The sequence below is a fragment of the Pongo abelii genome, chromosome 14, assembly GCF_028885655.2.
Source record: "Pongo abelii isolate AG06213 chromosome 14, NHGRI_mPonAbe1-v2.0_pri, whole genome shotgun sequence".
In the NCBI taxonomy this organism is placed as follows: Eukaryota; Metazoa; Chordata; class Mammalia; order Primates; family Hominidae; genus Pongo; species Pongo abelii.
The window spans coordinates 85,174,765-85,187,663 of NC_071999.2; the positions used below are offsets into that span (position 1 = coordinate 85,174,765).

Sequence of the window (12,899 nt, forward strand, 5' to 3'; positions counted from 1 at the left end):
GTTAAGTCATTTGTCTTATGTTTTTTATTTGGCATGCAGAAGTTTTCATATATACGTAGCCAAATTTATCAATTTTGTTTAATGCCTTTTAGATTTGGGGTCATAGAAAAGCCATCCCCACCCCCATATTATAAAGAACCCTCCCATGTTTTCTTCTAGTATTTTCATGTTTTATTAAATTTTCATTGAAATATTTAGATGTGGACTTTATTCACAAATAAAGTACAGTGTGAGTTAAGAATCAATTCTGTTTTTCCAAATGGTTACCAAAATGTTCCAGTACCACCTATGTCAAATAGTAAATTTTCTTATGCTTCTGATTCTATTTCTGTAGTTTTTACTGTAATCATTGGTGCTTATGTAATTTGTTTTATTGCTCTGTAATTCTGGGCCTTCTTCATTGCTCTTCCTTTTCAGAGCTTTCCTGGCTATTTGACTGTTTATTTTTCCATATGAGTTTTAGGATCAAACTGTGTACTGAAAACAAAGTTGATGTTTGTTACTTGCTTTTTATTAGTATTTTAAATAAAATTTGTAAAAGTGTATATATATATAATACTAATTCTTTTCTATTTTTTAATGTCTTTCAGAGGCAATTTACAGTTGTTTATATACATATATTGCATTCTTTTTAGTTTTATCTTTTTTGTTGCTATTATAAATTGGATTTTTAAAATTACATATTATATTGTAATATGTATATAAGAAAGCTCTTTATTTTCTACCTCACTACCCTACTGAATTTTTCTATTCTTATCTTGGATTTTCTATGTACTAATAGTAATACTAATAGTCATAGTTTTAAATTCTTTCCAATTTTGTACCTCAAATTTATTTCTCTTGTATGATTTATTTTTTCAGTAGCTAGAGTACAATAATAATTATAGCGATGAGAGTTGGCAGACTTGTCTTGTCCCTGGCTTTAATGAGAAATGCTTGTAAAGTTTGACCATAATTATGATGCTAACTTTTGGTCAGGGACAGGTATAATTTTTCATTTTAAGGAAATATCAATGGATTTATAGTTCATTAAAATCTTTTTAATAATAAGTAGTTGTTGAATTTTGTCAAGTGCCTGTTCACCATCTGTGGAAGTCATTATATGATTCAGGATTATATGATTTTTCATTGTATATGTATTAATATTATATGTACTAATAAAGATCTGTGAAAGTTGTCAGAATCAAAATGGGAGTTACTTGTGTTAAAACCCTGACAAATGGAGTCAGGGAAGGCCATGAAGGGAGAGTTGTCATGCATGAGTGCCTGACAACAAGAACTATCACAAAACACTGTAAAAACCACAACCTTGCACAAAGGGCATTGCAATCTTACACACACAAAAAATACTTCTGCGACATTGTCTGCCCAGCAGCTACCTGTCCAATCTCAGACTGGTGTCACTCTTGTTATCGATCCTTGTAGCCAAGGATAATTATCTCAAAACAATTATTTAATCCTCCTCATTTTTCCTTTAAAAAAAAACCTTTTTCTTTTTTTAACTCCTTGAATATGCACATAGTTTACTGTGGCACATGTATTCCCATTGCAATATCCATTCTCAAATAAATAGTATTTTTTTAAAGAGAGCCTCTCTCTATGTTATTTAGGTTGACAACTCTAATATTGAAGCTTTCTTGCATTATTGGAATAAATCCCAAATGATGATAGTTTATTTTTTTATTGCCATGCTGGGTTCTCTTTGATATCATCTGTTTAATATTTTTGTACCAATATTCATATAGATCAGTATACAGGTTTCTGTGCATTTTTTTCAGATAGTGAATCCGTATTTACTCACTTTATAAAAATGAACTCAGTAGTTTTTTTTCTTCTTGCTCTGGAACATTTTAAAACAGCACTGGAATTATATGATCTTAAAAAGTTTAGTTAAATTCCCCTAGAGCTGTCTGGATCTGGGCCTTTTGAAGAGTTAGGTCTTTACTTCCTCTATTTCTCCTATGGTAGTTGATCTCTTTAAAAGTTTTCTGTCTTCAGAGTTCAGCTTTCATAAGTAATTTTCCTAGAAAATTATACTTTTTTTTTTAGATGTTCTAACATTTTGGTGTAGTTTTAAGCAAACTAGTCTCATGATTCTAAGTTCTTCTGTTTCTTACTTATTTTCCTCTTTATTTTGTATTCTTTTTTTTTTATTATCTTAGCTAGTTTACTTAACTGATTTTTCAAATTATTCTATAATTATATTCTTCAGCTCTGCTTTTTCTTTTAGCTTTCTAACTCACCAATTTTTGTTTTTCTCTGTTAATTTCTTTCTTCTGCTTTCCTTTGCTTATTTTGTAATTCCTTGTCAATCCTTTGAGTAAAATGCTTGATTCACTTATTTTCATTTTTATTTCTATAACCATTAATGCTAGACATTTTTCTTCTCAGAATTGATGGGAAAATTGTTTTAAAATCCTAGTTAAGCTTGCAACAAAGAAAGTACTATCCCACTAGTAACAGAAATGAAAAAGAAAATTCAAATCAGAGTCATAAGGGCATGAGCTGAGGCTTCTGGCAGCCATGGTAGGGAGGAGGGAATATCTCATAAATCGAAACCTCAAGCCTTTACTTATGTAGGTTTTTAGTCTTTATTTGTATTATCTGTGTATGTGTATTATGAAAACTCATTCCAAAAAACTGGACTAAAACTAGGTTGGTGATATATCTGGCCTAGATACTTCCAACACTTCAAAATCAGGACGCAATGGAATTCCAACAGAGAGAATGTGATCCAACCAGGATCACCTCCTAGTTTAAAAAATTACCTTGCTATAAATACAATAGACATTTAAAACAGCATAAAAAGAATCTTACCTCATGCCAAGATATTCAAAAATTTAGGTGAAAAGGACAATTTCCTAGAAAAAATAAGGAAAAATTAGAATTCTGAATAGAACTAGAACTGACTAAAAGATTGAATCCTTAATTAGAAATCTATCCACCAACTTACCCTCTGTGACACAAATGCAATTTATCCAATATCCACTTTACCCTCGATAAAATACCATCCTTCCATGGTAATGGAATGTTTAGCTGAGCACATTACACTTAATAAGTGTGACAAAAGAGTGAATAAGCCACTATGATATGTAGAAGTGTTATGATTATAGTTTTGTTGTCATTAACATGAGTTCATTATTTGTTTATGTCTTGATAAAATTTACATATAGTGACATGCACATTTCTTAAGTGTACTATTCCATGAGTTTGAACAAATGACTAACCTGAGAAAGAAAATACAGGAAAATACCATCAACACAAAAGTTGCCTCATGTTCCCTTCACAGTGAATGCCCACCCCTCCACCCATAGACAACCACTGTTCTAAAACAGAATCTGTAAATAGAATCATACAGTATGTACTCTTTTGCATAAGCTTTCACTCAGCATTGTTTTAGAGATTCATTCATGTTGTTGTATATATCCGTATTGCATTCATTTTTATTTTTGAGTAGTTTCCATTGCATGAATATACCAACATTTTATCCATGTTCTTGTAGATACTGTTTTGCTTTAAGAATTAAGAATAAAGCTGCTATAAGCATTCTTGTACATATCTATTTATACACATACAGTTTTATTTCTTTGGTGTAAGGTTTAGTTTATATTTATTTGAAAATATGTGTATTTCTTATTTTTGAAGGATCTTTTCCATGGATATAAGTTTTATAGTACTTTTCTTGCAGGCTTTTAAAAGTGTTGTGCCACTGTCTTTTTGGTCTCCATTGTTTCTGAAGAAAAGTTGGCAGTCACTCATATCATGATTCTCCTATATGTGATGTGTCATTTTACTCTGGCCGCATTCAAGATTTTCTTTTTCTCTTTGATTTGCAGCAATTTGATTATGATATTATTTTCTTCATATTTTTCTAGTTGAGGTTGTCTGAGTTCTTGATTTTGTACATTTATGTTTTTTAACAAATTATGAAGTCAAATATTTTTTCAGGTTCATTCCCACTTGCTTCTCTTTCTAGAAATCTAATTTACATATATTAGATTTTTTTCAATTGTCTCACAGTACCCTGAGGGTTTTTTTTTTCAGTTTAATTCACATCTTTTTTTCTCTCTGTTTCTCCGAGTAGATAATTTTGATTGCTGTATCCTCAAGTTGAGTGACTTTCATCATCTTTAAACTGCTGTTAAGCCCACACAGTATTTTTTAAATTTCAGATATTATTTTTTAGTTTTTTCTCTGATATTTCCTATTTGTTCAATCATTATGAGCATATTTTCTCTCACATCCTTGAGCACAGCATAACAGCTGCTTTAAAATCCTCTGCTAATCCCAACATCACGAGGTTGGTCTTCATTGATTGTCTTTTCTTGTAAGTATGGCCCATATGTAGTAATTTGCTATGTGTTCTTGTAAAAATCATATTGTAGAGACTTTGGATTCTATCATATTTATTGGAAGATTATAAAATTTTTAAATTAATAAACTTTATTCATTAGAGCAGTTTTAGGTTCACAGCAGAATTGATCAGAAAGTTCAGAGACTTCCCATATACTCCTGTCCCCACACACATAATCTCCCCAACTATGGACATTTCACACCACATTAGAACATTTGTTACAATTGAACTTACACTGACACATTGTTATCACCCCAAATGCATAGTTTACACTAGAACTCACTCTTGGCGTTGTACATTCTATGGATTTTGACAAATATATAATGACATTTATTCACCATTGTAGTATCATACAGAATAGTTTCACTGCCCTAAAAATCCTCTGTGTTCTGTCAATTCATCCCTCCCTCTCCACAACTTTTGGCAACCATTGATCTTTTTTGGTGCCTCTAATTTTGCCATTCCCAGAGTGTCATATATTTGGAATCATACAGTATGTAGCCTTTTCATATTGGCTTTTCTCACTTAGTAATATGCATTTAAGGTTTCTCTATGTCTTTTGATGACTTGATAACTAATTTCTTTCTAGTGCTGTATCTCATCTGTTGCCACTTTTTTCCTTTAAGTGTTATATCCAGCTTCTGCCTGATTTTAGTTACTCTCCAGTTCATTTAGGTAGTTGTTTTTAAAGTAATTTTAAAAATCAGAATGTATGTTGAATGGTTATTAGAGGTCAGTGCAGACAATTGGGCTTAGTGAAAAAGATTTAGATACAGGAAGCCCCAAGTAACTGACTAAGTGATGATGGCCTAAAATGGGACAATAATAGTAAACATAAACAGAAGGTAAAAAGTTGAGGATCTCTACAAGCTCATATTGGCAAAGCTTTGTGATTCTAAACTGCCACACATTCACCTATCCAAATTTTTTGTCATAATATGGAAAAGATGAGATTAGAAAGTTGAGGTAGTAGTGGCCAGCATTATTGATTGCTTCTCACCTAAAATTCATAAATGAGGAAAAATAAAGAGAAATATCTATCATTTTAAGCAAAGATATTCTTATATAATTTCTCCTTATATTACATCTACATGAAATAAACCAAAGTATTTCAGGAAGTACCATTGATGTCTGATTGCAGAGATGTATCATATTATCTAGAAATGTTGTCAGCTACTAGAAATAGAGACCTAACTACATGACTTAAATGTCTAACAGTATATTATTTTACAGAAAAAATGTTCAGAAATGAGTGATCCACACTGATAAGGAGTTCCACAAAGACAACAGGAATCTAGGCCTAGGTCTTTATTAATACATGTCTTTCATCCTCAAGGTTATAAGATGGCCACTGGAATTGCAACTGATGACAGTGGTGGCCCATCTGGAGTGGCCGCTGCCATGATGCTGGCTGCAGCAGGGGAGGCGCAGCCAGGACTGCATGCTCCACAGAGCCGACAAGAGCTGGCAACAGGCAGAAGCCCTTCTGAGTTGGCAGAGTGGGGGAGCCTTGTGCTCCCTGGTGCAGCTGTGCCTGCACAGCAGCAGCTGTGGACCTGGGCATCTCTGTACTCTCGGGGGCTGGGAAGTTCCTGTGCCCCCACAGGCTCCCAAGTGCCTGCTCCCACTGCCTGGCCTCTCCTGACTCCTGGCCCCTGCTCCAATTTTGGAGCAAGGTTGTGGCCTAGCCCAGGCACTGTCTTCACCTGGCTGGGTGTGTGCATGCTCTGGGCAGTGCTGACACCAGCCACCTGCCACTTGGGCCCCCTCTGGACTTTGGGCTCCGACAAGCATGGGAGGGAGGCCAAGGAGGGTTAAGGGCAGCTCTGCATGGGCCTGTAGGCACCCGTAGGCATGAACAGCCTCTGCTGTTCAGGGATGGCAGGTTGATGGCAGCAGGAGGCAGACAGGCTCCTGGGAGAAAAGGGGTGGGTTCCCGGTGAAGCCCTACCTTCAAGCCAGGGATGGCCTGAAGCCTGGGGGCTTGGCTGACAGTTTTGTGGACTGGAGTGAGAATATACGGTACATTTTCTGGGCCCACCCATGGCTGCCTATGGACCAGTCAGCATGCACTTTCTCCCCTCTGAAGCCTGTAAAAACCTCGGACTCCACCCAACTTGGCAGATGACCGGCCAACCTGCTTGCAGAGAGGAGCTACCCACTGAGGGTCTCCTCTGAGCTTTTTTGGCACTCAATAAAGCACCTCTTTGCCTTGCTCACCCTCCAGGTATCTGCATACTTAATTCTTCCTGGAGGCGGGACAACAACTCTGGACCCGCTAATGGCGGGATTAAAAGAGCTATAACACAAACAGAGCTGAAACATGCCCCTGCACTCGCCATGTTACGGGCAATGAGGAAAGAAGAGAGAAGAAGAAAAGAGCTGCGGCCCTTTGGGGATCCCAGACCTAGGGGCTCCCCAAGCCAGGGCTATGACCTCACCCCCTCTTTGGGGTTCTGTGGTTCCTGGCGTCTGCAAGCTTCCAGGTGGCACTGTGTTCCCCTTGGCCAGATGTAGGTGCCTGCCGCAGAAGCCACGTGCAGTACATCTCATCTAGCCACAGCCTTGCACACAGCTGGCACCTATGCCAGTGCCTGGAGCTGCCTGCCCCACTGCAGCAGCCAGTGTGCCTGGGTGTGCACAGGGGCTGGACCCCACACTTGCTCTCACACACACCCCTTGCTACTCTGTGCCTGGCTCACATTTGGCAGGTGTGGGATCCGGGCCGGTAGCGCGAGCTGAGTGCAGCCTGCCAGGCTGAGTGGGTGGAATGAGCCCAGTGGGAGCAAGTAATACTCAGGCAGAAGACACTGCCAGCCACAGAGGTTTCCAGCTGGTCCCCTGACACAACCATCATATGTCCATTCCAGGCAGGAATAAGCAGAAGGGCAAGGAGCAAATGAACTCATCTGAGCTTCTGTTAATAAGAGCCTTCTAATAAATCCCATCCTATAGCTTCTGCCTATATCTCTTTGGCCTGTATGTAGTTACATGGTCATGCCTATCTATGAAAGAGGCTGTGAAGTGCATTTTTAAAGTGGGGGCCATTGACATCTTGAATAAAACTGAAGTTACGTTGCTGAGAATAAAGGGGAAAATGGATATTGAATAAGCAACTAGCTATCTCTACCACATGCACCAAATGATTTAGTCAGAGCTCTATCAACAAACAGGCAAAAAGAGGAAGAAGAGGGAGAAGAAAAAGGAGAAAGAGAGGGAGACAGAGGAAGAGGAAGGAGGGCAGAAGAAAGGAAAGGAAATATATTGACCCACATTAGCAAACCTCAGGTATCTCTATACAGGCATACCCAATCTAGGTGCTTAAATAATCGTTAAAATAAAAGGAAAATTCTTCCTTTTATTTCTCAGCTCTGCTTTCAACTTGGTTGGAACAGGTTTAGACATATTCTTTCCTCATGTCAGTGAGATAGCTGCTAGAAAGACCAGACTTCCATTTTCCCAGGTTAGCAATCCCAGTGGAAAGGGACCACCCGTTTCTTAATAATTTTGGTATGAGTTATGCGTGGGACTCATGGTCCTTGGTATCATATTTTGTTCCTGTAGATAGGACATGTGCTGCTTTGATTGGTTGGATCTGCTTCACGGACCCCATCTCCCTGGGTCAGTCCCAATTAAATCAGATAAACTAAGTTGGGGGAGGCATATTTCCCTAAAAGAAACTCAGCATGCTGATGCCAGAAAAAGGGTGAATAGATGCCAGGAAGGCAAAAATAGTATGCCTGATGCAGAAGGTAAAAACCTGGAAGAAAAAATTATAATTTAGGCACTTCCCATCTAGAAATGAAAAGGCAAAATAGGAAACATAATGGAGATTTAATAAATCTCTTGTATAATTTTCTATTGTCTTTAATAATACTCAATAATAATAATAATACAATATCCACAGGGAAAATGTATACCACAAGCCAATGTGAGTTCAGAAAACTCACAGTATTACTGTGAGTTTTCTGAAAAGCATTTACAGTTCTAAAACAACCACCAAAATATCAAGAAGAGGATTTGCATAAGCACACTATTTTTAGGGATATTTATTTGTGGCAACTTCTTTAATACCTAAATCATGGAGATTCAAAGAGATGCACAATCATAAGTTAATCCTGTCAACACTCTGTAATATAAGCTCTAGGGAAAAGATTATGAGGAGAATAGGGCATAAAGCAATGACGTGGTTTTTTCCAAGGTCGTGAATTGAATCAGTGGCCAACCAAAGACGCTGACTTCCAAAATACATGACTCATTCTTTTCCACATTTTCCATACCTTATTTTAGTTTATCACAACGATTGGTCTTTCTTAGCATTTTTTTTGTAGGTGATTGGCAGAAAATAAAAATGGCCATATGTTTGAAACTCAGCATCATCTGCCCTAGGGAAGTAATAAACAAAACAAGAGAGCACAAAGACTCAAATAAAGAAGCAAATGGGGCACATCAAAAAAAGTCTATTGAGAAAATTTACCCCAGTAGCTAAAAATAACGGGTAGTAGAGTATAAATTGAGGTATCAGAACTCTCAGTGTTCAGTATGACAGTAAGTACACTTAAGACTAAGTGCCTTTTTTTTCTCATTTAACATAATTTAATACTTATAGAAGTTTCAAGAACTGTACAAAGAATTTCAAAATAATCTTTACCCAGATTTCCCAAATGTTAATTTTTATTTCCTCTTTTCCTCCTCCTCCTCTCTCTCCACACACACACACACACACACACACACACACACACCACAAATACATTTTCTTAACCATTTAAAAGTAAGTTGAAGACAAACATTTTTCCAAAGAAGACACAAAAATGGCCAAGAGGTATATATAAAAAGATGCTCAACCTCACTAACAATAAGGGAAATGCACATTAAAACCACTGTGTGTTATTACCTCATGCCCATAAAGATGGCTGTTATCAAAAAGACAAGAGATAGTAAGTATTGGCAAAGGTGTGGAAGAAAAGGAACCCTGGCACATAGTTGGTGGAATGAAGATTGGCATAGCCATTACAAAAACCAGTGCAAGGTTCCTAAAGAAATTAAAAATAGAACTACCATATGACCCAGCAAATTCTCTTCTCTGTATATACCCAAAGAAGACAAAATCACCACCTCATAAAGATATCTGCACTCCAATGTTTATTGCAGCATTAGTCACAATGGTCAAGATATGAAAACAATCTAAGTGTCCGTTGACAGATGAATGGATAAAGAAAATGTGTGTGTCTTCTCAAAAGAAGACATTTATGCAGCCAAAAGACACATGAAAAAATGCTCACCATCACTGGCCATCAGAGAAATGCAAATCAAAACCACAATGAGATACCATCTCACACCAGTTAGAATGGTGATCATTAAAAAGTCAGGAAACAACAGGTGCTGGAGAGGATGTGGAGAAATAGGAACACTTTTACACTGTTGGTGGGACTGTAAACTAGTTCAACCCTTGTGGAAGTCAGTGTGGCGATTCCTCAGGGATCTAGAACTAGAAATTCCATTCGACCCAGCCATCCCATTACTGGGTATATACCCAAAGGACTACAAATCATGCTGTTATAAAGACACATGCACACGTATGTTTATTGCCGCATTATTCACAATAGCAAAGACTTGGAACCAACCCAAATGTCCAACAATGATAGACTGGATTAAGAAAATGTGGCACATATACACCATGGAATACTATGCAGCCATAAGAAATGATGAGTTCATGTCCTTTGTAGGGACATGGATGAAATTGGAAATCATCATTCTCAGTAAACTATCGCAAGAACAAAAAACCAAACACCGCATATTCTCACTCATAGGTGGGAATTGAACAATGAGAACACATGGACACAGGAAGGGGAACATCACACTTCAGGGACTGTTGTGGGTTGGGGGGAGGGGGGAGGGATAACATTGGGAGATATACCTAATGCTAGATGACGAGTTGGTGGGTGCAGTGCACCAGCATGGCACATGTATACATATGTAACTTACCTGCACATTGGGCACATGTACCATAAAACCTAAAGTATAATAATAATAATAATAATAATAATAATTACAATAAAATAAAAAAAAAAATTAAAAAAAAAAAGAGAAGAGAGAGAGAGACTGAGACCCCCGCAGGGAAAACACCATGTGACATCAGAGGTGGAGACTAGGATGATACAGCATTGAATTGATGCATTGGGATGATGCACCCACTGAAGAATGCTAAGGATTGCCAGCCACCAGCAGAAGCTAGGAAGAGGTAAGGAAGGACTCTATCTGGAGTCTGAGAGGGAGCATGGACCTGCTGACACTTTGATTTCAGACTTCTGGCCTTGAGAATGTGAGAAAATAAATATCTGTGGTTTTAAAAAAAAAAAAAAAAAAAAGAAAATGTGTGTGTATGTGTGTATATATATATATATATATATATACACACACACACTGGAATATTATTTGGCCTTATAAAAAAGGAAAGCCTGCCATTTTCCGCAACTTGGAACAACCTGAAGAATATTATGTTAATAAGCCAGACAGAGAAAGAAAAATATTGCACGACCTCACTTACACGTGGAATGAAAAAAAAAAAAAAGACTTCAAATACACACAGCTAGAGAATAAAACAGTGGTTACCACGGCAGGGGAGGCGGAGTGGGGAAGAAATGGGGAGATGTAGGTCAGAGGATACCAAATAGAAGGTATATAGGATGAACAAGTTTAGAGATTTAATGTACAACATGAGGACTAAAGTCAATAAAATTATATTGCATTAGAAATTTTTAATTAAGTAGATCTTAGCTGTTCTTACCACGATAATAGAAACTATGCGAGATAATAGATATGTTAATCAGCTTCACTATAGTAATGATTTTACTGTCTGTATGTATACCATAACATGTTGTAACTCTCAAATATACACCATAAAATTTATTTTTAAAAGGATAAGTTGTAGATATAATGTCTTTTCCTGCTATACACTTTAGTGTGTATTTCCTAAAACCAAGGACATTTTCTTACATCACAGCATAATTATAAAAATTAGGAAATTAACTCTGATATAATACTATTACTTAATATACAGCCCTTATCTCTTTACTTGCCTATATTATGGAATTCCTGAGGCTTCCTTTATAGAAAGTCTTTCGTGTATTTCATGAAGCTGACTTTTTTTTTTTTTAAGATGGACTCTCACTCTGTCGCCAGGCTGGAGTGCAGTGGTATGATCTCAGCTCATTGCAACCTCTGCCTCTCGGGTTCAAGCGATTCTCCTGCCTCGGCCTCCCAAGTAGCTGGGACTAAGGTGTGCGCCACCACACACAGCTAATTTTTGTATTTTTAGTAGAGACAGGGTTTCACCATGTTGGCCAGGATGGTCTCAATCTCTTGACCTCGTGATCCACCCCTCTCAGCCTCCCACCAAGCCTGGCCTCTTTTTTTTTTTTTGACAGAATCTCACTGTGTTACCCAGTAGCTGGAACCACAGGCAGGTGCCATCATGGCTGGCTAATTTTTTAAAAAATTTTTTGTAGAGACAATGTCTTGCCATGTTGCTCAAGCTGGTCTCAAACTCCTGGGCTCAAGTGGTCCTCCCACCTCGGCCTCCCAAATTGCTGGGATTACAGGCATGAGTCACAGTGCCCACTGAAGCTGATGTTTTTAAGAATATGGGACAATTATTTTGCATGCTGTCCTTCACATTGGAGTTTGTCTGATGTTTCCTCCTGATTAGATTCAAGTTATATACTTTTGGCAGGAATACCAGACAAATGATGCTATGTTCTTCTCGGTGCACCATCTTAGAAGGCATTTGCTGTTGATTTGTCCTATTATTTGTGATGTTAACCTTGACCATTTGGCTAAGTTGATGCTTGTCGTGTTTATCCACTTTAACATTGTTTTACCCATGATAATTAATAAATGCTTTATGGAAAGATATTTTGAGATTACATAACTATCCGGTTACTCCTCAAACATTTTCACACTAGTTTTTGTATCCATTGATGACTCCTGCCAGAATCAATTAGAATGAATATTTTTAAATTTTTGTATGTATACATATTTGCACATATTTATAGTGTATATGTGTAATATTTTGATACGTGTATAGAATCTATAATGATCAAGTCAAGGTATTTAGGATATCCAGCACCTTGAACATTTATCATTTCTTTGTATTAGGAACATTTCAAATCTTCTCTTTTGGATATTTTGAAATATGTAATATATTATAAACTATAGTCAAACTACTGTACTATCAAACACTAGAATGTGTATCTTCTAACTGCATGTTTGTAACCATTAACCTAGAACGAGTATTTTTTAATTAATTTTGTTTCTAAAATGTCATGCTATGGTAAGTGTCAGCACTGTTGCAGAATTTTTATTATAGACTCACTTTTATAACATAAAAATATTTATAATCAATTGCATCCTAGGTGGAATACAATTTCATTCAATATGCCTAATAATGAGCTAAAGACCATAAATGGGCATGCAGGATCTAATTGCAGAGAAGAAAATGTTCTAAAGGTGACTTATGGTGATGGTTGCACCACTTGATAAAGTT

At 36.9% G+C, this 12,899-nt stretch overlaps 1 long non-coding RNA gene across 6 annotated transcripts in view; it reads right to left on the bottom strand.

Moving 5' to 3' along the window:
* Positions 1-12,899, bottom strand: part of LOC129049568 (uncharacterized) — a 60,325-nt gene that overhangs the window by 3,521 nt on the left and 43,905 nt on the right. For 5 of the 6 annotated variants that reach the window (XR_008512770.2, XR_008512772.2, XR_010136805.1 and 2 more), the window contains one exon: positions 2,818-2,861. This is a non-coding gene — a long non-coding RNA (uncharacterized LOC129049568). Of the gene's footprint in view, positions 1-2,817; positions 2,862-3,227; positions 6,737-12,899 lie in introns of those variants that run through there. The other variant, XR_008512769.2, reaches the window with a different exon arrangement.